Here is a 25,142-nt window from a genome sequence, read left to right as displayed (position 1 = left end):
GCAGCGCGCGCTCCTTCCCGGCCACCGTGCTTAGGGCGCGCGCACTCTCCCTCCCTCTTAAAGGGGCCGCCCGCGCCGTCCTAAGGAGTCCCCGGCCAATGGCCGGAGGACTTCACCATATATAAGGCACTTCCTCCAAAATGGAGGTGCCCGAGCAATGTTGTTGCACTGTTCACCACTCTGCTTCAGCCCTCAGGTCCCGTTGCCAGTTACCTGCCAGATACCTGCCAGATTCCTGCCAGCTTGCTGTCTTATTCCTGCCTGATATTCTGCTACCTGCCTGCTAGCCTGAGGTCCGACGGTCTGCCTTACAACTCCTGTCAGTCTGTCTAAGGACCAGCTTGCCCGCTCACCTGGGAGCGCACATCTGCTACCTGCCTGCTAGCCTACCTGAAGGCCCCGCCGTCACGTGCTGTGACCACCTGCCTGTCCAGTGACTCCTGCCCGCTCACCTGGGAGCGCTCATCTGCCGCCTGTCTTTTGGTCTTCCTGGAGGCTCCGCCGTCACATGCTGTGACCACCCGTTTATCCAGAGACTCTCGCCTGCTCACCTGGGAGCTCACGTCTACCATCAGCCGCCACAGGTCATACCAACCCTTTACCCAGAGACTGCCCCGGTCACTTGCCGTGACCATCTGCCCGTTCACCCAGAGACTGCCCCGGTCACTTGCCGTGACCTCCTGCCCATTCTTCCAGAGACTGTCCCGGTCACCTGCTGTGACTGCCTGCCTGGTCGCCACCCGCTCCCTTACAAGGACCGCCCCCTTGTATAGTAGCTCAGAGGTTCCGCCTCCCAGACCCGTTACAGTATACTCCTGAACCAAAATGAATAAATATATGAATGTATGAATGAATGAATGAATGAATGAATGAATAAATGAAAAAATGAATGAATGAATTGTTGTGTTTACTCAGAAAATGTAAACATTTTTTTCCTTAGCAATATATATTTAATGAAGCAATACTCTAGTATTAGACATTACTTTATTAAATATTAATGTGTTTTCTCAATTGAGATATTGAACTCAAATAAAATCAAATGAGAATTAAAAAATGAAAAAATAGAAAAATAAGAAGTATAAAGTAAGAATAAAATTTTAAAAATGAAAAATAAAATTAAGAGTAAAAATAAGAATAAAAATAAAAATAAGGCCATTAAATTTTAATGACAAATGCAGAGTAATTATATTCTCCATAAAAAATACCCTTATAGCTCCATTATCTGGATGATTTCATATTTGTCATAACCTTGTACCACCAAAAAATATTAAATTATGCAACTTTGCATGTAATACCCTTCTTAATTATACCATAGTACCTTATTATTATTTCTTCTTTATTAAAATGTGTGGAAAATAGGTATTGATCAAAAGTGATTATGTAATCAGGATCAAAAACACATTTTCCCCCTTAATACCAAAAATATTATTTTATAAAATTTATGTATATATCAGAACCCAATTAAAAATAATTATTCTTCTAGAAATATTGTGCATAAATTTCATATTGATATGTAGCATAGATTTGACTAAAGAGAGGTGTGTACCTATTTAGGTAACCATTAAAAATAATATTATAGTTATTCAAGAATATTATCATGTGGAAAATTATTCTAAATATAAATTTGCTTTGTAAACCATTTTGATGTGTGGTTGCCCTTATCCACTATTAGTTAAATCAAGAAATAATAATTATTAAAGAAATATAGAAATATATATATGTAGATAATACCTAATTATGTATTATAATTTCCTCAGAATTAAATATATTTTTGTACCTTCACATAAAGAAACATTTTTTTTTTTTAAACATACAAACATACGAGGCCTCTGTCACATCAATCACACTTAGCAGCTGCTGATTTACTCATCTGTCACCTTCACTCTGACATTCACAGATCTGTTCAACTCAAACATTCCACATATGAAGTTTTAGATATATATATATATATTTAACCCAAAATTGTTGCATCCCAATTTATTAATGCGCATTGCCATATCAATTGAATATCTTTATATTTCTTTGAATATTCCCCAAGTACATATTATATAATATGAGAGTAAGTCACTGGAATTTCAGACACTTGAAAAAACTCTTGTCTTAGATTCTTTTTTCACTGGCTGCCCGGTCTTAAGTTACATCAGTTGAAAATAGAATGAATGGGATCCTATACTATTAGCTCAAAGTTCAAAGGCCGCAGCTGTCACACGTCATGCTGTAAAGCTTCTTTAATTTGCACGAACACTTCATGCACAGAAAATATTAGCAACACAAAAGAATTAATAAGTATTACATATATATTATAGTTCAACTAGATATATTGTTATTATTTTAAAATGTTATACACATAAAATCATGCAATTTTTTCACTTCATGTGAATAAAGAAATAAATCCATTTTAGAGTTCTTTGATCAAATCCTGCTTTGGAATGAAAACTCTAAGGAAATATAAGAAAATAAAATTAAATATCAAATTCATACAGAAACAGAATTATTTAAATATCTTATACATATATTGGTTGGTTCTAATGGAATTCAAAATATTGCTACTTAAATTTATAAATATGAAGTTCTAATTTATTAATTAATATGTATATATATATATTTTATAAAAGTATATATAAATACAATTATACGCAATCTCTACTTAGACAAGTGTATATATATAAATATATATATATATATGAACTATTAGAAACTATGTAACTACAATTTTACTGTATGAGATTATAAAAAAATATTGAGACATTGTATTACATTTTGATACAACATTATATTTACAGTTTTTCCTTAGCCACTCCCTAAACCAAATCTTCTGTCTCTCTCGAATATCTCCAGGAACGCCCTATTTAGGAAAGACATTTTTCTATCCTTCAAAATCTCAGAGAACTGCCTGTTCTTCTGTCCACATTCCATGACGTCACTGTGAGTTGGTCGTCTCACCTGTCTCTGTCCATCAGTTTCAGCCATTTTCCTTTTTAGAGAATCACAGTTCTGACTGAGAATTAACTCATTCTGTGGAGAGATGGATCTTTGCACTGGCTGATATGGCTTATAACATATATGAAATCTTCTGCGTATTTGATAGAGTTCACTATGGGGATGACTCAGTCTAGGAGGGTTTGATATCGGCTTTTGGTAAGATTTTACCTTTCCTGGTTTTATAAATTTAGCTTGATTTAATTTCTTTTCACGATTCTCATGTTTTCTAACAAAATCCAGCATCTGCGCACATTCAAATAATGAATTTTTTTGTGATGCCATAACTTGGGAAACTGAATTTAGGAATTTGAATTTTTGTACAAAAGTTGTTATCATATGTTGTACTTTTCCATTTTTGATGAGAGCATTGTACAACCGTTCAAATATGGACATGAATGTATATGTACATTCCTTCCTACCAATCCTTAGTTTCTGCAGATCTTCTATGTTGGGAAAATCCTTTGTGACACAGTAAATCAAATATCTTAATCTGTCCGAATCATTTTCCCATCCATTAGGAGAGTCATTTTCACAGGGCATTAAATGTAAACGTCTGGACAATGTCACAGGAATCCATATTTTAAATAATTGATTCCTCTCCTCATTGGATAAATCAAACTTATCAGAGAAGCTCTCAAATGTCTCTGAATTTCTACAGGCATGGATTTTGACATCATATTTTGGCATGATTTTGTATAATTTCAGCAAATTTTTCCTCATTTTAATTTGGAGTTGCGCCTGGGTAATTCCAGAATTCTCTGATATTTTTAGTGGCTGTTGTACGTCCTTTCCTCCTACGTCACTCACGTCTCCTCCCACATCACCTAGTATGTCGGTTTCTCATATGTCAGTCATGTCTCCTCCCATGTCAGGTTTCTGTATGTCCGTCTCTTGGTCAGACCCAAGGTCACCTTCAGTTACAGACACGTGTCTTACTTCTTGTTCATTTTCCACATTACAGTCAGAATCAGTATCACCGTCTGACACTTCTACACTATTTTCCTGCTTAGAAATCTCTAACACAAGACTATGAAAAAAATCTACCAAATGTAGAATATTTCTCAATTTCTGTTTGTCTCTATTTACCAATTTAGAAGTTAACTGTAAATTCTGCAATTCACATTCTTTGTATAAACTGAGCCACAAAACTTCTATGTCATCTCCTACATTAACTGTGAAATTAATATTACTTTGTTTAGCAAAAGAAGAAATTATATCCATATTTTGCTTACCTTAAGATTCCTTGGCTTCTCTTTATCTGCACGTCCTGTCTTCAGTTCATCTGATTCTTTTCCTGTGTGATTCTGTTCCTTGTTAGTACCTCTGCTTCCTGTCTTTCCTCAGTCTGTAGGTCCTTTCTGCTTCCCGTGACAAACTAGTGAATTTACTGACACGTGAACAACAGCTGTTCACCTCGTCAGGACTCCCTCCTTGTTCACGGAAGAAATTCACTTACTTAATTTAAAAAAACAAAAAAACAGGACTGGCTGGCTCACCATTGTAAAATAATACTCTTCCTGTATTATTTTTTTCTACTGAGGACTTCTCAAAGTATCTTTATCACGATATTCTTATAAAAAATGTATCTATTTATTCTTGGATTGTCCATTAAAAGGAATCAGATTGCAGCAGGTACATACAATAATTAGTTATAAAGTAATTGTCCATTTGTCCATAATTTGCTTAATTGTTGAGATTCACCCATCTTTCCTTGGATCCTGGCTGGTAAATCATGTCTTTGTCCAGCATGTGTCCAGGCCTACATGTCATCTGCTTCTCAGCATGAAGATTCTGTGTCTTGTGGGGTGGGCAGAGCAAGAGAGCCCCCCCTTTCTGTACCATGGGCTTTTATAGCCAGTCGTATGGACACCTGTTCTACATATGGTAGTGAACCAAAAATACACACACAACTAGCGCATGTCAACTAGACACGATGGCTGAGGCATAGAACTCAGAAAAATGATTATCGATTAACATTCCATGAATTTCCATAATTAACCATTTAACAGAGACCGCCTGGGAATGCCAGGTGCTGTAGGCTTTTGCTTTTTCCTTCCTTCCACCAGCAGGGGGCACTCTCTTCTATGCCTTTTTTCCATTCCCTTTCACAAGTGCACAAATTCATTCTCTTTTCTTTTTTTCATTTGCTTTCTCTCTTGCGCTATTTCATCTCTGCAAAATACCAGCATCCTTCTGATCACCGTGGGCCTCCAGCATTGTTGCTTCTTTACTTTTAATACTAGGCTCCTTTTCACCAGGACCAGCGTCTCCCGGGTGGCTGGAGGCAACCACCGGTAACCCCAAGCAGAAGGCCTTTGCAGGCAACACGACCCTCCCCCCTGAAGAGCAGCTCAAAGTCACTGGCAACCATCTCACCCTCTTCCTTCATTCACCCCTGGACGTCTCGCTCAGCCCCCAAGTTACTGGTCCAGCTTGCTCTTTCTGTCACATTACCGAGATGAAGGGTTTAGCCTGCAGGAGATCCTGCGCCGAGCCATTTTTGAAGACACCTGATGCGGCGGGTGAATCACTGCTAAATAAACCACACCTGTAGGGACGGCACAGCCTTTGCATGGACCCTTCGGAGCCCGCCCCGTCACGGCCAGATTGCTCGCCACCAAGCGATCCTGAGAAAGGCTGGCCGGGCGATGGATCTTGCAGCATCTACTGGCCATACCACCTTGGATGCGCCTGATCTTGTCTGATCTCGGAAGCAAAGCAGGGCTGGGCTCGGACAGTACTTGGATGGGAGACCTCCTGGGAACACCAGGTGCTGTAGACCATTTTGATGATGTTTTGCCCTACTGCCCAGCTCGGCTAGCATGGAACGGCGCCTTGCCGGACACCGACCTTAAGTAACTTAGATGATGGAAGCCCCAAGGCCTCTGAGCCAGTTGGCAGCTAAGTATGCTACCCCGCCGCCCTTCACGCAGGCCTGACACCGAGCTCCTTGCCACGGCTAGGAGTGGTTATTGACTCGGCAGCTCGCCGTGTGGAAATGATGGCGTTAAAAGCGCCCTGGGCCGTGAAGGGGCCAGGCTTTCAGCAGGTGCCCAGGAAAGGTTTTGGATGCCGGCCGCCTAGCGAGTGCCAGCAGAAGTAACATGTTTCTCTGCAAAGAAGCTTGTGTAACCAAGCCAGACGGCTGACAAAGAGTTAACCTCAGTGCAAGGAAGGCAGGGAAGGTGCGGAAGGAAATGGGGAGGGGGGGGTGATTCCTGCTAGGGCCCTGAAATCATAAAACAGGCAGGAGAGTCTGACGCATGGTGACGGAGAGGTTGTAGGGGCAGATAGGGGGTGTTGTCACGTGCGAGCACGTGTGCATGCTGGCTTGTGTGTGAGAGTGCGCTTCCTAGGTGTGGCGCGCTGCAGACAGACAAAGGGATTGTTCCCTTTCATTAAAAGTTAATCCCCGGCTGCAGGCTATTAGAAAGCAACTAACCGTGCTCTACTCACCCTACCCGGGTCTACCGGTGAGTCTCGCCTCTGCTCCCGGCCTGTGGCATTGGCCGTGAAGCCGACGTTCCGTCGACAGCGCTGCAGCCGATCAGTGAGCTCAGCGGCTCTGAGTGGGGCCTTCTGTCTACAAAACCATTTAAGGAAGCCAGCAAAAAAATTGAAGAGAAGGGAAAGCACAAAAGGACCTGGTCTTGCTGAGCACTGGAAAGGGCAGCCGGCAGCCAGACTTCAAAGTAGAAAAGCAGCAAGTGAGAAGATAATCGCTGCCTACAGCCACACCATCCTGAACACGCCTGATCTCGTCTGATTTTGGAAGCTAAGCAGGCTTGGGCCTGGTTAGTACTTGGATGGGAGACCACCTGGGAATACCAGGTGCTGTAGGCTTTTGCTTTTTCCTTCCTTCCACCAGCAGTGGGCACTCTCTTCTCTGCCTTTTTTCCATTCCCTTTCACAAGTGCACACATTCATTCTCTTTTCTTTTTTTCATTTGCTTTCTCTCTTGCGCTATTTCATCTCTGCAAAATACCAGCATCCTTCTGATCACCGAGGGCCTCCAGCATTGTTGCTTCTTTACTTTTAATACTAGTCTCCTTTTCACCAGGACCAGCGTCTCCCGCGTGGCTGGAGGCAACCACCGGTAACCCCAAGCAGAAGACCTTTGCAGGCAACACGTCCCTCCCCCCTGAAGAGCAGCTCAAAGTCACTGGCAACCATCTCACCCTCTTCCTTCATTCACCCCCGGACGTCTCGCTCCGCCCCCAAGTTACGGGTCCAGCTTGCTCTTTCTGTCACATTACCGCGATGAAGGGTTTAGCCTGCAGGAGAGCCTGCGCCGAGACATTTTTGAAGACACCTGATGCGGCGGGTGAATCACTGCTAAACAAACCACACCTGTTGGGATGGCACAGCCTTTGCATGGACCCTTCGGAGCCCGCCCCGTCACGGCCAGATTGCTCGCCACCAAGCGATCCTGAGAAAGGCTGGCCGGGCGATGTATCAAGCAGCGTCTACTGGCCATACCACCTTGGATACACCCGATCTCATCTGATCTCGGAAGCAAAGCAGGCTGGGCTCAGACACTACTTGGATGGGAGACCTCCTGGGAACACCGGGTGTTGTAGACCATTTTGATGACGTTTTGCCCTACTGCCCAGCTCGGCTAGCATGGAACGGCGCCTTGTCGGACACCGACCTTAAGTAACTTAGATGGTGGAAGCCCCAAGGCCTCTGAGCCAGTTGGCAGCTAAGTACGCTACCCCGTCACCTTCACGCAGGCCTGACACCGAGCTCCTTGCCACGGCTAGGAGTGCTTATTGACTCCGCAGCTCGCCGTGTGGAAATGATGGCGTTAAATGCGCCCGGGGCCGTGAAGGGGCCAGGCTTTCAGCAGGTGCCCAGGGAAGGTTTTGGATGCCTGTCGCCTAGCGAGGGCCAGCAGAAGTAACATGTTTCTCTGCAAAGAAGCTTGTGTAACCAAGCCAGACGGCTGACAAAGAGCTAACCTCAGTGCAAGGAAGGCAAGGAAGGCAAGGAAGGTGCGGAAGGAATTGGGGAGGGGGGGGTGATTCCTGCTAGGGCCCTGAAATCATAAAACAGGCAGGAGAGTCTGACGCATGGTGACGGAGAGGTTGTAGGGGCAGATAGGGGGTGTTGTCACGTGCGAGCACGTGTGCATGCTGGCTTGTGTGTGAGAGTGCGCTTCCTAGGTGTGGCGCGCTGCAGACAGTCAAAGGGATTGTGCCCTTTCATTAAAAGTTAATCCCCGGCTGCAGCCTATTAGAAAGCAACTAACCGCGCTCTACTCACCCTACCCGGGTCTACCGGTGAGTCTCGCCTCTGCTCCCGGCCTGTGGCATTGGCCGTGAAGCTGACGTTCCGTCGACAGTGCTGAAGCCGATCAGTGAGCTCAGCGGCTCTGAGTGGGGCGTTGTGTCTACAAGACCTTTTAAGGAAGCCAGCAAAAAAATTGAAGAGAAGGGAAAGCACAAAAGGACCTGGTCTTGCTGAGCACTGGAAAGGGCAGCCGGCAGCCAGACGTCAAAGTAGAAAAGCAGCAAGTGAGAGGCTTGTCTCTGCCTATGGCCACACCACCCTGAACACGCCCGATCTCATTTGATCTCGGAAGCTAAGCAGGGTCAGGCCGGGTTAGTACTTGGATGGTAGACTGTAATATAATACTCTTCCTGTATTATTTTTTTCTACTGAGGACTTCTCAAAGTATCAATATTACAATATTCTTATAAAAAAATGTATCTATTTATTCTTGGATTGTCCATTAAAAAGAATCAGATTGCAGCAGGTACATACAATAATTAGTTATAAAGTAATTGTCTATTTGTCCATAATTACCTTAATTGTTGAGATTCACCCATCTTTCCTTGGATCCTGGCTGGTAAATCATGTTTTTGTCCAGCATGTGTCCAGGCCTACATGTCATCTGCTTCTCAGCATGAAGATTCTGTGTCTTGTGGGGTGGGCAGAGCAAGAGAGCTCCCCCTTTCTGTACCATGGGCTTTTATAGCCAGTCGTATGGACACCGGTTCTACATATGGTAGTGAACCAAAAATACACACACAAATAGCGCATGTCAACTAGACACGATGGCTGAGGCATAGAACTCAGAAAAATGAATATCGATTAACATTCCAAATGAATTTCCATAATTAACCATTTAACATTTCCCCCTTTTTTGAGAATAAAAGGACTTTAACTTCTCAAAAGAAGATACATTCATCAATCATTTTTTCTTTCCTTCTTCCTTGGCAATATCATTAAATTTCTATAATAATAATAATAGTAATAATAGTATCAATATCGGATTATTGTTATATAATGATGTGAATTCATGTTATGGTAAGCCGTGACTAATATTCATTTAATATGTATAATTATACTTCCCTATATCTAAATTGAAGCAATCGCGGGTTCAATCGTCATCATCTGATGTCATCGGGTCGTCGTCTCGTCTTCTTCTTGGTTCTTTTATAACACAGTCTTTAGATGAAAACTCCTTTGAAATAAATTACAGCATGTAGATATTGTACAGTCCATAATTGTGTTCATTATTGTTCAGTCCATAAACTGTACTCTTTATTAGAAAGATCATGTGTGTCAGTTGATAAGAAAACAAAGTCCATGGATGAAATGTAGCTTTAATATCTGTGCAGTGTCACCTGGACTTACGTTGGATCGTCTTTGGAATCTTCCATGTGTCCGCACTGGTCTCGTGTCACTTTTGGAACAGATGTGACGTCTTTGGTCAGTAAAGCAAGGGTTAACTTGACACTTTCCTGCTTTATATAGCACCATAACCAGTACTCAGTCCTTTATATACAGGACACATATGCCAGGTATTACCTGTTCACCAGCTTTCATTGAAGCGTTGCAGGTGATAAGAAACCACTGGAACGTGATGAAACTTGAACACAACACAGTACATATAGGATCATCGTCCTCTGCCGTCCTGGTGATCAGTGGTGTGAATTGTATTGTATGTAATGGACACAGTCTATTATAACACTCAGCATTCACACCTGTTACCTTCTGAGACGTCCGGATATCAGTTTCTTATTCTTGTAACTTTTGAGAATCTCTTTGATTTATAAAAATTAAAAGTCTTTATTAAGATAGAATTCATAATTGCGATGTCTTGATTGAAGTCTTCATTCCCTAATCTGATACCAAATCTGGCAGTTTTTCCTAACCTATAATATCACAGCGTACCATAGCAATCAGTAATATCCATCTAATTATTATCAAAATATTAAAATAAATTATGTTTGGAATAATAAACAATAATAGATAATAATTCATTATCAATCAAGTTCTCCATATGATAGAACATTTTTATGTCATAGGTGTAATTACCTTTTCCAACCCATAGGTGTCAGTGTATTTGGAAAAAACAAGTTTTTATATCTTTATTAAACCAATAATATCAAAGAATGTATACTCCTGAACCAAATGAATAAATATATGAATGTATGAATGAATGAATGAATGAATGAATAAATGAATGAATGAATTGTTGTGTTTACTCAGAAAATGTAAACATTTTTTTCCTTAGCAATATATATTTAATGAAGCAATACTATTGTATTAGACATTACTTTATTAAATATTAATGTGTTTTCTCAATTGAGATATTGAACTCAAATAAAATCAAATGAGAATTAAAAAAATGAAAAAATAGAAAAATAAGAAGTATAAAGTAAGAATAAAATTTTAAAAATGAAAAATAAAATTAAGAGTAAAAATAAGAATAAAAATAAAAATAAGGCCTTTAAATTTTAATGACAAATGCAGAGTAATTATATTCTCCATAAAAAATATCCTTATATCTCCATTATCTGGATGATTTCATATTTGTCATAACCTTGTACCACCAAAAAATATTAAATTATGGAACTTTGCATGTAATACCCTTCTTAATTATACCATAGTACCTTATTATTATTTCTTCTTTATTAAAATGTGTGGAAAATAAGTATTGATCAAAATTGATTATGTAATCAGGATCAAAAACACATTTTCCCCCTTAATACCAAAAATATTATTTTATAAAATTTATGTATATATCAGAACCAAATTATAAATTTCATATCGATGAGTAGCATAGATTTGACTAAAGAGAGGTGTGTACCTATTTAGGTAACCATTAAAAATAATATTATAGTTATTCAAGAATATTATCATGTGGAAAATTATTCTAAATATAAATTTGCTTTGTAAACCATTTTAAAGTGTGGTTGCCCTTATCCACTATTAGTTAAATCAAGAAATAATAATTATTAAAGAAATATAGAAATATATATATGTAGATAATACCTAATTATGTATTATAATTTCCTCAGAATTAAATATATTTTTGTACCTTCACATAAAGAAACATTTTTATTTTTTCAAACATACAAACATACGAGGCCTCTGTCACATCAATCACACTTAGCAGCTGCTGATTTACTCATCTGTCACCTTCACTCTGACATTCACAGATCTGTTCAACTCAAACATTCCACATATGAAGTTTTAGACATATATATATTTAACCCAAAATTGTTGTATCCCAATTTATTAATGCGCATTGCCATATCAATTGAATATCTTTATATTTCGTTGAATATTCCCCAAGTACATATTATATAATATGAGAGTAAGTCACTGGAATTTCAGACACTTGAAAAAACTCTTGTCTTAGATTCTTTTTTCACTGGCTGTCCGGTCTTAAGTTACATCAGTTGAAAATAGAATGAATGGGATCCTATACTATTAGCTCAAAGTTCAAAGGCCGCAGCTGTCACACGTCATGCTGTAAAGCTACTTTAATTTGCACGAACACTTCATGCACAGAAAATATTAGCAACACAAAAGAATTAATAAGTATTACATATATATAATAGTTCAACTAGATATATTGTTATTATTTTAAAATGTTATACACATAAAATCATGCAATTTTTTCACTTCCTGTGTGAATAAAGAAATAAATCCATTTTAGAGTTCTTTGATCAAATCCTGCTTTGGAATGAAAACTCTAAGGAAATATAAGAAAATAAAATTAAATATCAAATTCATACAGAAACAGAATTATTTAAATATCTTATACATATATTGGTTGGTTCTAATGTAATTCAAAATATTGCTACTTAAATTTATATATATGAAGTTCTAATTTATTAATTAATATATATATATATATATTTTATAAACGTATATATAAATACAATTATACGCAATCTCTACTTAGACAAGTGTATATATATATATATATATATATATATAAACTATTAGAAACTATGTAACTACAATTTTACTGTATAAGATTATAAATAAATATTGAGACATTGTATTACATTTTGATAAAACATTGTAATTACAGTTTTTCCTTAGCCGCTCCCTAAACCAAATCTTCTGTCTCTCTCAAATATCTACAGGAACGCCCTATTTAGGAAAGACATTTTTCTATCCTTCAAAACCTCAGAGAACTGCCTGTTCTTCTGTCCACATTCCATGACGTCACTGTGAGTTGGTCGTCTCACCTGTCTCTGTCCATCAGTTTCAGCCATTTTCCTTTTTAGAGAATCACAGTTCTGACTGAGAATTAACTCATTCTGTGGAGAGATGGATCTTTGCACTGGCTGATTTGGCTTATAACATATATGAAATCTTCTGCGTATTTGATAGAGTTCACTATAGGGATGACTCAGTCTAGGAGAGTTTGATATTGGCTTTTGGTAAGATTTTACCTTTCCTGGTTTTATAAATTTAGCTTGATTTATTTTCTTTACACGATTCTCATGTTTTCTAACAAAATCCACCATCTGCGCACATTCAAATAATGAATTTTTTGGGATGCCATAACTTGGGAAACTGAATTTAGGAATTTGAATTTTTGTACAAAAGTTGTTATCATATGTTGTACTTTTCCATTTTTGATGAGAGCTTTGTACAACCGTTCAAATATGGACATGAATGTATATGTACATTCCTTCCTACCAATCCTTAGTTTCTGCAGATCTTCTATGTTGGGAAAATCCTTTGTGACACAATAGATCAAATATCTTAATCTGTCCGAATCATTTTCCCATCCATTAGGAGAGTCATTTTCACAGGGCATTAAATGTAAACGTCTGGACAATGTCACAGGAATCCATATTTTAAATAATTGATTCCTCTCCTCATTGGATCAATCAAACTTATCAGAGAAGCTCTCAAATGTCTCTGAATTTCTACAGGCATGGATTTTGACATCATATTCTGCAATGATTTTGTATAATTTCAGCAAATTTTTCCTCATTTTAATTTGGAGTTGAGCCTGGGTAATTCCAGAATTCTCTGATATTTTTAGTGGCTCTTGTACGTCCGTTCCTCCTACGTCACTCACGTCTCCTCCCACATCACCTAGCATATCGGTTTCTCGTATGTCAGTCATGTCTCCTCCCATGTCAGGTTTCTGTATGTCCGTCTCTTGGTCAGACCCAAGGTCACCTTCAGTTACAGACACGTGTCTTACTTCTTGTTCATTTTCCACATTACAGTCAGAATCAGTATCACCGTCTGACACTTCTACACTATTTTCCTGCTTAGAAATCTCTAACACAAGACTATGAAAAAAATCTACCAAATGTAGAATATTTCTCAATTTCTGTTTGTCTCTATTTACCAATTTAGAAGTTAACTGTAAATTCTGCAATTCACATTCTTTGTATAAACTGAGCCACAAAACTTCTGTGTCATCTCCTACATTAACTGTGAAATTAATATTACTTTGTTTAGCAAAAGAAGAAATTATATCCATATTTTGCTTACCTTAAGATTCCTTGGCTTCTCTTTATCAGCACGTCCTGTCTTCAGTTCGTCTGATTCTTTTCCTGTGTGATTCTGTTCCTTGTTAGTACCTCTGCTTCCTGTCTTTCCTCAGTCTGTAGGTCCTTTCTGCTTCTCGTGACAAACTAGTGAATTTACTGACACGTGAACAACAGCTGTTCAGCTCGTCAGGACTTCTCCCTTGTTCACGGAAGAAATTCACTTACTTAATTTAAAAAACAAAAAAACAGGACTGGCTGGCTCACCATTGTAAAATAATACTCTTCCTGTATTATTTTTTTCTACTGAGGATTTCTCAAAGTATCAATATCACGATATTCTTATAAAAAAATGTATCTATTTATTCTTGGATTGTCCATTAAAAAGAATCAGATTGCAGCAGGTACATACAATAATTAGTTATAAAGTAATTGTCCATTTGTCCATAATTAGCTTAATTGTTGAGATTCACCCATCTTTCCTTGGATCCTGGCTGGTAAATCATGTCTTTGTCCAGCATGTGTCCAGGCCTACATGTCATCTGCTTCTCAGCATGAAGATTCTGTGTCTTGTGGGGTGGGCAGAGCAAGAGAGCCCCCCCTTTCTGTACCATGGGCTTTTATAGCCAGTCGTATGGACACCTGTTCTACATATGGTAGTGAACCAAAAATACACACACAAATAGCGTATGTCAACTAGACACGATGGCTGAGGCATAGAACTCAGAAAAATGATTATCGATTAACATTCCAAATGAATATCCATAATTAACCATTTAACAGAGACCGCCTGGGAATGCCAGGTGCTGTAGGCTTTTGCTTTTTCCTTCCTTCCACCAGCAGGGGGCACTCTCTTCTATGCCTTTTTTCCATTCCCTTTCACAAGTGCACACATTCATTCTCTTTTCTTTTTTTCATTTGCTTTCTCTCTTGAGCTATTTCATCTCTGCAAAATACCAGCATCCTTCTGATCACTGTGGGCCTCCAGCATTGTTGCTTATTTAATTTTAATACTAGGCTCCTTTTCACCAGGACCAGCGTCTCCCGGGTGGCTGGAGGCAACCACCGGTAACCCCAAGTAGAAGACCTTTGCAGGCAACACGACCCTCCCCCCTGAAGAGCAGCTCAAAGTCACTGGCAACCATCTCACCCTCTTCCTTCATTCACCCCTGGACGTCTCGCTCCGTCCCCAAGTTACGGGTCCAGCTTGCTCTTTCTGTCACATTACCGCGATGAAGGGTTTAGCCTGCAGGAGACCCAGCGGCGAGACATTTTTGAAGACACCTGATGCGGCGGGTGAATCACTGCTAAACAAACCACACCTGTAGGGACGGCACAGCCTTTGCATGGACCCTTCGGAGCCCGCCCCGTCACGGCCAGATTGCTCGCCACCAAGCGATCCTGAGAAAGACTGGCCGGGCGATGGATCAAACAGCATCTACTGGCCATACCACCTTGGATACGCCTGATATCATCTGATCTCGGAAGCAAAGCAGGGCTGGGCTCGGACAGTGCTTGAATGAGAGACCTCCTGGGAACAGCGGGTGCTGTAGACCATTTTGATGACGTTTTTACCTACTGCCCAGCTCGGCTAGCATGGAACGGCGCCTTGCCGGACACCGACCTTATGTAACTTAGATGATGGAAGCCCCAAGGCCTCTGAGCCAGTTGGCAGCTAAGTACACTACCCCGCCGCCCTTGACGCAGGCCTGACACCGAGATCCTTACCATGGCTAGGAGTGTTTATTGATTCCGCAGCTCGCCGTGTGGAAATGATGGCGTTAAAAGCACCCGGGGCCGTGAAGGGGCCAGGCTTTCAGCAGGTGCCCAGGAAATGTTTTGGATGCCGGCTGCCTAGCGAGGGCCAGCAGAAGTTACATATTTTTCTGCAAAGAAGCTTGTGTAACCAAGCCAGACGGCTGACAAAGAGCTAACCTCAGTGCAAGGAAGGCAAGGAAGGTGCGGAAGGAATTGGGGAGGGGTGGGGCTATTCCTGCTAGGGCCCTGAAATCATAAAACAGGCAGGAGAGTCTGACGCATGGTGACGGAGAGGTTGTAGGGGCAGATAGGGGGTGTTGTCACGTGCGAGCACGTGTGCATGCTGGCTTGTGTGTGAGAGTGCGCTTCCTAGGTGTGGCTCGCTGCAGACAGTCAAAGGGATTGTTCCCTTTCATTAAAAGTTAATCCCCGGCTGCAGGCTATTAGAAAGCAACTAACCGCGCTCTACTCACCCTACCCGGGTCTACCGGTGAGTCTCGCCTCTGCTCCCGGCCTGTGGCATTGGCCGTGAAGCTGACGTTCCGTCGACAGCGCTGCTGCCGATCAATTAGCTCAGCGGCTCTGAGTGGGGCCTTGAGTCTACAAGACCTTTTAAGGAAGCCAGCAAAAAAATTGAAGAAAAGGGAAAGCACAAAAGGACCTGGTCTTGCTGAGCACTGGAAAGGGCAGCCGGCAGCCAGACGTCAAAGTAGAAAAGCAGCAAGTGAGAGGTTAGTCTCTCCCTACGGCCACAACACCCTGAACACGCCCAATCTCATCTCATCTAAAAAGCTAAGCAGGGTTGGGCCTGGTTAGTACTTGGATGGGAGACCACCTGGGAATACCAGGTGCTGTAGGCTTTTGCTTTTTCCTTCCTTCCACCAGCAGGGGGCACTCTCTTCTATGCCTTTTTTCCATTCCCTTTTACAAGTGCACACATTCATTCTCTTTTCTTTTTTTCATTTGCTTTCTCTCTTGCGCTATTTCATCTCTGCAAAATACCAGCATCCTTCTGATCACTGTGGGCGTCCAGCATTGTTGCTTCTTTACTTTTAATACTAGGCTCCTTTTCACCAGGACCAGCGTCTCCCGGGTGGCTGGAGACAACAACCGGTAACCCCAAGCAGAAGACCTTTGCAGGCAACACGACCCTCCCCCCTGAAGAGCAACTCAAAGTCACTGGCAACCATCTCACCCTCTTCCTTCATTCACCCCTGGACGTTTCGCTCCACCCCCAAGTTACGGGTCCAGCTTGCTCTTTCTGTCACATTACCGCGATGAAGGGTTTAGCCTGCAGGAGACCCTGCGCCGAGACATTTTTGAAGACAACTGATGCGGCGGGTGAATCACTGCTAAACAAACCACACCTGTAGGGACGGCACAGCCTTAGCATGGACCCTTCGGAGCCCGCCCCGTCACGGCAAGATTGCTCGCCATCAAGCGATCCTGAGAAAGGCTGGCCGGGCGATGGATCAATCATCGTCTACTGGCCATGCCATCTTGGATACGCCTGATCTTGTCTGATCTCAGAAGCAATGCAGGGCTGGGCTCGGACAGTACTTGGATGGGAGACCTCCTGGGAGCACCGGGTGCTGTAGACCATTTTGATGACGTTTTGCCCTACTGCCCAGCTCGGCTAGCATGGAACGGCGCCTTGCCGGACACCGATCTTAAGTAACTTAGATGATGGAAGCCCCAAGGTCTCTGAGCCAGTTGGCAGCTGAGTACGCTACCCCGCCGCCTTCACGCAGGCCTGACACCGAGCTCTTTGCCACGGCTAGGAGTGCTTATTGACTCCGCAGCTCGCCGTGTGGAAATGATGGCGTTAAAAGCACCCGGGGCCGTGAAGGGGCCAGGCTTTCAGCAGGTGCCCAGGGAAGGTTTTGGATGCCGGCCGCCTAGCGAGGGCCAGCAGAAGTAACATGTTTCTCTGCAAAGAAGCTTGTGTAATCAAGCCAGACGGCTGCCAAAAAGCTAACCTCAGTGCAAGGAAGGTGCGGAAGGAATTGGGAAGGGGGGGGTGATTCCTGCTAGGGCCCTAAAATCATAAAACAGGCAGTAGAGTCTGACGCATGGTGACGGAGAGGTTGTAGGGGCAGATAGGGGGTGTTGTCACGTGCGAGCACGTGTGCATGCTGGCTTGTGTGTGAGAGTGCGCTTCCTAGGTGTGGCGTGCTGCAGACAGTCAAAGGGATTGTTTCCTTTCATTAAAAGTTAATCCCCGGCTGCAGGCTATTAGAAAGCAACTAACCACGCTCTACTCACCCTACCCGGGTCTACCGGTGAGTCTCGCCTCTGCTCCCGGCCTGTGGCATTGGCCGTGAAGCTGACGTTCCGACGACAGAGCTGCAGCCGATCAATGAGCTCAGCGGCTCTGAGTGGGGCCTTCTGTCTACAAGAACTTTTAAGGAAGCCAGCAAAAAAATTGGTTAGTACTTGGATGGAAGACCGCCTGGGAATACCAGGTGCTGTAGGCTTTTGCTTTTTCTTTCCTTCCACCAGCAGGGGGCACTCTCTTCTATGCCTTTTTTCCATTCCCTTTCACAAGTGCACACATTCATTCTCTTTTCTTTTTTTCATTTGCTTTCTCTCTTGCGCTATTTCATCTCTGCAAAATACCAGCATCCTTCTGATCACCGTGGGCCTCCAGCATTGTTGCTTCTTTACTTTTAATACTAGGCTCCTTTTCACCAGGACCAGCGTCTCCCGCGTGGCTGGAGGCAACCACTGGTAACCCCAAGCAGAAGACCTTTGCAGGCAACACGACCCTCCCCCATGAAGAGCAGCTCAAAGTCACTGGCAACCATCTCACCCTCTTCCTTCATTCACCCCTGGACGTCTCGCTCCGCCCCCAAGTTACGGGTCCAGCTTGCTCTTTCTGTCACATTACCGCGATGAAGGGTTTAGCCTGCAGGAGACCCTGCGCCGAGACATTTTTGAAGACACCTGATGCGGCGGGTGAATCACTGCTAAACAAACCACACCTGTAGGGACGGCACAGCCTTTGCATGGACCCTTCGGACCCGCCCCGTCACGGCCAGATTGCTCGCCACCAAGCGATCCTGAGAAAGGCTGGCCGGGCGATGGATCAAGCAGCGTCTACTGGCCATACCACCTTGGATACGCCTGATCTCGTCTGATCTCGCAAGCAAAGCAGGGCTGGGCTCGGACAGTACTTGGATGGGATACCTCCTGGGAACACCGGGTGCTGTAGACCATTTTGATGACGTTTTGCCCTACTGCCCAGCTCGGCTAGCATGGAACGGCGCCTTGCCGGACACCGACCTTAAGTAACTTAGATGATGGAAGCCCCAAGGCCTCTGAGATAGTTGGCAGCTAAGAACGCTACCCCGCCGCCCTTCACACAGGCCTGACACCGAGCTCCTTGCCACGGCTAGGAGTGCTTATTGACTCCGCAGCTCGCCGTGTGGAAATGATGGCATTAAAAGCACCCGGGGCCGTGAAGGGGCCAGGCTTTCAGCAGGTGCCCAAGGAAGGTTTTCGATGCCGGCCGTCTAGCGAGGACCAGCAGAAGTAACATGTTTCTCTGCAAAGAAGCTTGTGTAACCAAGCCAGACGGCTGACAAAGAGCTAACCTCAGTGCAAGGAAGGCAAGGAAGGAATTGGGGAGGGGGGGGTGATTCCTGCTAGGGCCCTGAAATCATAAAACAGGCAGGAGAGTCTGACGCATGGTGACGGAGAGGTTGTAGGGGCAGATAGGGGGTGTTGTCACGTGCGAGCACGTGTGCATGCTGGCTTGTGTGTGAGAGTGCGCTTCCTAGGTGTGGCGCGCTGCAGACAGTCAAAGGGATTGTTCCCTTTCATTAAAAGTTAATCCCCGGCTGCAGGCTATTAGAAAGCAACTAACCACGCTCTACTCACCCTACCCGGGTCTACCAGTGAGTCTCGCCTCTGCTCCCAGCCTGTGGCATTGGCCGTGAAGCTGACGTTCCGTCGACAGCGCTGCAGCCAATCAGTGAGCTCAGCGGCTCTGAGTGGGGCGTTGTGTCTACAAGACCTTTTAAGAAAGCCAGCAAAAAATTGAAGAGAAGGGAAAGCACAAAAGGACCTGGTCTTGCTGAGCACTGGAAAGGGCAGCCGGCAGCCAGACGTCAAAGTAGAAAATCAGCAAGTGAGAGGCTTGTCTCTGCCTACGGCCACACCAATCTGAACACGCCCGATCTCATCTGATTTCGGATGCTAAGCAGGGTCGGGCCTGGTTAGTACTTGGATGGGAGACCACCTGGGAATACCAGGTGCTGTAGGCTTTTTCCTTTTCCTTCCTTCCACCAGCAGGGGGCACTCTCTTCTATGCCTTTTTTCCATTCCCTTTCACAAGTGCACACATTCATTCTCTTTTCTTTTTTTCATTTGCTTTCTTTCTTGCGCTATTTCATCTCTGCAAAATACCAGCATCCTTCTGATCACCGTGGGCCTCCAGCATTGTTGCTTCTTTACTTTTAATAATAGGCTCCTTTTCACCAGGACCAGCGACTTCCGGGTGGCTGGAGGCAACCACCGGTAACCCCAAGCAGAAGACCTTTGCAGGCTACACGACCCTCCCCCCTGAAGAGCAGCTCAAAGTCACTGGCAACCATCTCACCCTCTTCCTTCATTCACCCCTGGACGGCTCGCTCCGCCCCCAAGTTACGGGTCCAGCTTGCTCTTTCTGTCACATTACCGCGATGAAGGGTTTAGCCTGCAGGAGACCCTGCGCCGAGACATTTTTGAAGACACCTGATGCGGCGGGTGAAACACTGCTAAACAAATCACACCTGTAGGGACGGCACAGCCTTTGCATGGACCCTTCGGAGCCCGCCCCATCACGGCCAGATTGCTCGCCACCAAGCGATCCTGAGAAAGTCTGGCCAGGCAATGGATCGAGCAGCGTGTACTGGCCATGCCACCTTGGATACGCCGATCTTGTCTGATCTTGGAAGCAAAGCAGGGCTGGGCTCGGACAGTACTTAGATGGGAGACCTCCTGGGAACACCAGGTGCTGTAGACCATTTTGATGACGTTTTGCCCTACTGCCCAGCTCGGCTAGCATGGAACGGCGCCTTGCCGGACACCGACCTTAAGTAACTTAGATGATGGAAGCCCCAAGGCCTCTGAGCCAGTTGGCAGCTAAGTACGCTACCCTGCCGCTCTTCACGCAGGCCTGACACCGAGCTCCTTGCCACAGCTAGGAGTGTTTATTGATTCCGCAGCTCGCCATGTGGAAATGATGGCATTAAAAGCACCCGAGGCCGTGAAGGGGCCAGGCTTTCAGCAGGTACCCAGGGAAGGTTTTGGATGCCGGCCGCCTAGCGAGTGCCAGCAGAAGTAACATGTTTCTCTGCAAAGAAGCTTGTGTAACCAGGCCAGACGGCTGACAAAGAGCTAACCTCAGTGCAAGGAAGGCAAGGAACGTGCGGAAGGAATTGGGGAGGGGGGGTGGGTGATTCCTGCTAGGGCCCTGAAATCATAAAACAGGCAGGAGAGTCTGACGCATGGTGACGGAGAGGTTGTAGGGGCAGATAGGGGGTGTTGTCACGTGCGAGCACGTGTGCATGCTGGCTTGTGTGTGAGAGTGCACTTCCTAGGTGTGGCGCGCTGCAGACAGTCAAAGGGATTGTTCCCTTTCATTAAAAGTTAATCCCCGGCTGCAGGCAATTAGAAAGCAACTAACCGCGCTCTACTCACCCTACCCGGGTCAACCGGTGAGTCTCGCCTCTGCTCCCGGCCTGTGGCATTGGCCGTGAAGCTGACGTTCCATCGACAGCGCTGCAGCCGATCAGTGAGCTCAGCGGCTCTGAGTGGGGCGTTGTGTCTACAAGACCTTTTAAGGAAGCCAGCAAAAAAATTGAAGAGAAGGGAAAGCACAAAAGGACCTGGTCTTGCTGAGCACTGGAAAGGGCAGCCGGCAGCCAGACGTCAAAGTAGAAAATCAGCAAGTGAGAGGCTTGTCTCTGCCTACGGCCACACCACCCTGAACACGCCCGATCTCATCTGATTTCGGATGCTAAGCAGGGTCAGGTCTGGTTAGTACTTGGATGGGAGACTGTAAAATAATACTCTTCCTGTATTATTTTTATCTACTGAGAACTTCTCAAAGTATCAATATCACGATATTCTTATAAAAAAATGTATTTATTTATTCTTGGATTGTCCATTAAAAAGAATCAGATTGCAACAGGTACACACAATAATTAGTTAGAAAGTAATTGTCCATTTGTCAATAATTAGCTTAATCTTTCCTTGGATCCTGGCTGGTAAATCATGTCTTTGTTCAGCATGTGTCCAGGCCTACATGTCATCTGCTTCTCAGCATGAAGATTCTGTGTCTTGTGGGGTAGGCAGAGCAAGAGAGCCCCCCCTTTCTGTACCATGGGCTTTTATAGCCAGTAGTATGGACACCTGTTCTACATATGGTAGTGAATCAAAAATACACACACAAATAGCGCATGTCAACTAGACACGATGGCTGAGGCATAGAACTCAGAAAAATGATTATCGATTAACATTCCAAATGAATTTCCATAATTAACCATTTAACATTTCCCCCTTTTTTGAGAATAAAAGGACTTTAACTGAAATTTCTCAAAAGAAGATACATTCATCAATCATTTTTTCTTTCCTTCTTCCTTGGCAATATCATTAAATTTCCATAATAATAATAATAGTAATAATAGTATCAATATCGGATTATTGCTATATAATGATGTGAATTCATGTTATGGTAAGCCGTGACTAATATTCATTTAATATGTATAATTATACTTCCCTATATCTAAATTGAAGCAATCGCGGGTTCAATCGTCATCATCTGATGTCATCGGGTCGTCGTCTCGTCTTCTTCTTGGTTCTTTTATAACACAGTCTTTAGATGAAAACTCCTTTGAAATAAATTACAGCATGTAGATATTGTACAGTCCATAATTGTGTTCATTATTGTTCAGTCCATAAACTGTACTCTTTATTAGAAAGATCATGTGTGTCAGTTGATAAGAAAACAAAGTCCATGGATGAAATGTAGCTTTAATATCTGTGCAGTGTCACCTTGACTTACGTTGGATCATCTTTGGAATCTTCCGTGTGTCCGCACTGGTCTCGTGTCACTTTTGGAACAGATGTGACGTCTTTGGTCAGTAAAGCAAGGGTTAACTTGACACTTTCCTGCTTTATAAAGCACCATAACCAGTGCTCAGTCCTTTATATACAGGACACATATACCAGGTATTACCTGTTCACCAGCTTTCATTGAAGCGTTGCAGGTGATAAGAAACCACTGGAACGTGATGAAACTTGAACACAACACAGTACATATAGGATCATCGTCCTCTGCCATCCTGGTGATCAGTGGTGTGAATTGTATTGTATGTAATGGACACAGTCTATTATAACACTCAGCATTCACACCTGTTACCTTCTGAGACGTCCGGATATCAGTTGCTTCTTCTTGTAACTTTTGAGAATCTCTTTGATTTATAAAAATTAAAAGTCTTTATTAAGATAGAATTCATAATTGCGATGTCTTGATTGAAGTCTTCATTCCCTAATCTGATACCAAATCTGGCAGTTTTTCCTAACCTATAATATCACAGCGTACCATAGCAATCAGTAATATCCATCTAATTATTATCAAAATATTAAAATAAATTATGTTTGGAATAATAAACAATAATAGATAATAATTCATTATCAATCAAGTTCTCCATATGATAGAACATTTTTATGTCATAGGTGTAATTACCTTTTCCAACCCATAGGTGTCAGTGTATTTTGAAAAAACAAGTTTTTATATCTTTATTAAACCAATAATATCAAAGAATGTATACTCCTGAACCAAAATGAATAAATATATGAATGTATGAATGAATGAATGAGTGAATAAATGAATGAATGAATTGTTGTGTTTACTCAGAAAATGTAAACATTTTTTTCCTTAGCAATATATATTTAATGAAGCAATGCTCTTGTATTAGACATTACTTTATTAAATATTAATGTGTTTTCTCAATTGAGATATTGAACTCAAATAAAATCAAATGAGAATTAAAAAATGAAAAAATAGAAAAATAAGAAGTATAAAGTAAGAATAAAATTTTAAAAATGAAAAATAAAATTAAGAGTAAAAATAAGAATAAAAATAAAAATAAGGCCTTTAAATTTTAATGACAAATGCAGAGTAATTATATTCTCCATAAAAAATACCCTTATATCTCCATTATCTGGATGATTTCATATTTGTCATAACCTTGTACCACCAAAAAATATTAAATTATGCAACTTTGCATGTAATACCCTTCTTAATTATACCATAGTACCTTATTATTATTTCTTCTTTATTAAAATGTGTGGAAAATAAGTATTGATCAAAAGTCATTATGTAATCAGGATCAAAAACACATTTTCCCCCTTAATACCAAAAATATTATTTTATAAAATTTATGTATATATCAGAACCAAATTAAAAATAATTATTCTTCTAGAAATATTGTGCATACATTTCATATCGATGAGTAGCATAGATTTGACTAAAGAGAGGTGTGTACCTATTTAGGTAACCATTAAAAATAATATTATAGTTATTCAAGAATATTATCATGTGGAAAATTATTCTAAATATAAATTTGCTTTGTAAACCATTTTGATGTGTGGTTGCCCTTATCCACTATTAGTTAAATCAAGAAATAATAATTATTAAAGAAATATAGAAATATACATATGTAGATAATACCTAATTATGTATTATAATTTCCTCAGAATTAAATATATTTTTGTACCTTCACATAAAGAAACATTTTTTTTTTCAAACATACAAACATACGAGGCCTCTGTCACATCAATCACACTTAGCAGCTGCTGATTTACTCATCTGTCACCTTCACTCTGACATTCACAGATCTGTTCAACTCAAACATTCCACATATGAAGTTTTAGATATATATATATATATATTTTACCCCAAATTGTTGTATCCCAATTTATTAATGCGCATTGCCATATCAATTGAATATCTTTATTTTTCTTTGAATATTCCCCAAGTACATATTATATAATATGAGAGTAAGTCACTGGAATTTCAGACACTTGAAAAAACTCTTGTCTTAGATTCTTTTTTCACTGGCTGCCCGGTCTTAAGTTACATCAGTTGAAAATAGAATGAATGGGATCGTATACTATTAGCTCAAAGTTCAAAGGCCGCAGCTGTCACACGTCATGCTGTAAAGCTACTTTAATTTGCATGAACACTTCATGCACAGAAAATATTAGCAACACAAAAGAATTAATAAGTATTACATATATATTATAGTTCAACTAGATATATTGTTATTATTTTAAAATGTTATACACATAAAATCATGCAATTTTTTCACTTCCTGTGTGAATAAAGAAATAAATCAATTTTAGAGTTCTTTGATCAAATCCTGCTTTGGAATGAAAACTCTAAGGAAATATAAGAAAATAAAATTAAATATCAAATTCATACAGAAAAAGAATTATTTAAATATCTTATACATATATTGGTTGGTTCTAATGTAATTCAAAATATTGCTACTTAAATTTATATATATGAAGTTCTAATTTATTAATTGATATATATATATATTTTATAAACGTATATATAAATACAATTATACGCAATCTCTACTT

General features: G+C 41.8%; 2 non-coding genes and 7 pseudogenes across 2 annotated transcripts; all 9 read left to right on the top strand.

Moving 5' to 3' along the window:
- The first annotated feature begins 5,644 nt into the window (after window positions 1–5,644).
- On the top strand, window positions 5,645–5,764 carry LOC141267890 (5S ribosomal RNA; annotated as a pseudogene).
- A 942-nt stretch (window positions 5,765–6,706) lies between these two features.
- Window positions 6,707–6,825, top strand: LOC141266744 (5S ribosomal RNA). The gene has a single exon (XR_012320770.1). It is a non-coding gene; the product is annotated as a 5S ribosomal RNA (ribosomal RNA).
- Window positions 6,826–7,446: 621 nt separating this feature from the next.
- Window positions 7,447–7,565, top strand: LOC141269131 (5S ribosomal RNA; annotated as a pseudogene).
- Window positions 7,566–15,181: 7,616 nt separating this feature from the next.
- Window positions 15,182–15,301, top strand: LOC141270299 (5S ribosomal RNA; annotated as a pseudogene).
- Window positions 15,302–16,244: 943 nt separating this feature from the next.
- LOC141269421 (5S ribosomal RNA) lies at window positions 16,245–16,363 on the top strand (annotated as a pseudogene).
- A 621-nt stretch (window positions 16,364–16,984) lies between these two features.
- Window positions 16,985–17,104, top strand: LOC141269368 (5S ribosomal RNA; annotated as a pseudogene).
- Window positions 17,105–18,600: 1,496 nt separating this feature from the next.
- On the top strand, window positions 18,601–18,720 carry LOC141268293 (5S ribosomal RNA; annotated as a pseudogene).
- A 932-nt stretch (window positions 18,721–19,652) lies between these two features.
- Window positions 19,653–19,771, top strand: LOC141266626 (5S ribosomal RNA). Its single transcript, XR_012320656.1, has one exon. It is a non-coding gene; the product is annotated as a 5S ribosomal RNA (ribosomal RNA).
- A 621-nt stretch (window positions 19,772–20,392) lies between these two features.
- On the top strand, window positions 20,393–20,511 carry LOC141270060 (5S ribosomal RNA; annotated as a pseudogene).
- Window positions 20,512–25,142: the final 4,631 nt, after the last annotated feature.

This window comes from Phyllobates terribilis, unplaced genomic scaffold (genome assembly GCF_046119375.1).
Source record: "Phyllobates terribilis strain yellow unplaced genomic scaffold, ASM4611937v1 Scaffold_4__5_contigs__length_816908805, whole genome shotgun sequence".
NCBI classification, from domain to species: Eukaryota; Metazoa; Chordata; class Amphibia; order Anura; family Dendrobatidae; genus Phyllobates; species Phyllobates terribilis.
Note: the sequence above shows the minus strand (reverse complement) of the source record. Positions and strands in the feature narration are given on the sequence as shown.